Raw genomic sequence first — 1,411 nt, forward strand, 5'->3', positions numbered from 1 at the left:
GTTATTTCTTCCTCGTCCTCTCTACCAGTGTCCACCCATCAAAATCCACGTCTGCCTCGTCTCCTGTTTGCACCAGTAACACCAGTTTCCCCCCGTTCCAAAGTCCACAACATTTGTCAAGCATCGATAATCTGTCCAAAAAGTTCCGCGCCAACTCTCCTGGCCAGATGTTCATATTTTTCCAAAGCCACACGCACGATCAGAAACAAATGAAAACTGAAACTTACCGTCAGCTCAGGACCGGAAACCTAACGGAGCTCGTAAAAAGTTGGTTCACTGTTTAAACCGCTCAGTTCCCGCTCAGTTCCCGGTCAGTTCCCGCAGTTCCAAGAACTTCAACACTGACAATCTGACAGATGTTGAGCCTCCACCCGGTGTTACCGGCTCCGGCAGCCCTCTCTGCCTTAAATGTGCACGTTCACAACATGTACTACGGTGATGCTGCGTGCTGCTTTTCAAAATAAAAGCTGAAAATAAAAGTTCTTGATACTGGAAAAATAAATATTTAAAAGCTGCGTATTGTTATTAGCTGAACAATAAATAAATAAAAGCTGAAAAATATGAAAAACAAATAAATAAAAGTTGATATTAGCTGAAAAATAAATAAATAAAAGCTGTTAATTATATCTGATGTTGACTTTCAAAATAAATCACCTCCAAATTCTAACATAGTTCATTGTAAGTCAAAAGTTGCTGATCCTATTACTTATACGTTGACGTGACATAGAAGATACCTGTTGATATTAATTATATATTATTGCTACTGGGAAATTGTATGAAATTTAAATTATTTACATGTTAAAGTAAAAGAAAAACCACTACAGTTAGAATAATTTATTATAATTTATATTATGAATTTATAAATATAATATAATAAAGTGCTCACATGCACATCAGCCTGCATTGTCACTTTTCACTCAGCCTCATCTTCAACTCCATCCTCTGCAAACGGCCTGAAGTGAGAGCGGTTCCTGAAATCGTTCCGTTATCCAGCATCAAGTCAGCAACTTTTGAAGATTACTATGAACTATACTCAACTTTGGAGGCGATTTATTTTGAAAGTCAACATCAGATGTTGGTCAAAGTTTTTGGGCAACATCTGGAGGTCTCCTAGAGTCAACCTGAATTTAGAATGGTTCCTGGCATGGCAGAAGGGCATAGACATAATTAACAGCATTTATTTTTCAGCTATTAACAATTTTTATTTTTTTTTTATTTTTCAGTTATAAACAGCTTTTATCTATTTATTTTTCAAGTATTAACAACTTTTATTTTCAGCTTTTATTCTGAAAAGCAACACCCAGCATGTCGCTGCAGCATTACTAGTACATGTTGAAAACTACCGTAGTACATGTTGAAAACTACCGTAGTACATGTTGAAAACTACCGTAGTACATGTTGAAAACTACCG

At 36.4% G+C, this 1,411-nt stretch overlaps 1 protein-coding gene across 1 annotated transcript in view; it reads right to left on the minus strand.

Annotated features, from left to right (window-relative positions):
* Positions 1 to 406, minus strand: part of rhbdd1 (rhomboid domain containing 1) — a 13,157-nt gene extending 12,751 nt beyond the window's left edge. The window contains exon 1 of the mRNA XM_037678385.1: positions 228 to 406. The gene's annotated coding sequence lies outside the window, so the exon portion shown is untranslated. The remainder of the gene's footprint in view (positions 1 to 227) is intronic.
* Between the last annotated feature and the right edge of the window lie 1,005 nt (positions 407 to 1,411).

The sequence above is a fragment of the Nematolebias whitei genome, chromosome 6, assembly GCF_014905685.2.
Source record: "Nematolebias whitei isolate Nwh7 chromosome 6, NemWhi1, whole genome shotgun sequence".
Taxonomy (NCBI): Eukaryota; Metazoa; Chordata; class Actinopteri; order Cyprinodontiformes; family Rivulidae; genus Nematolebias; species Nematolebias whitei.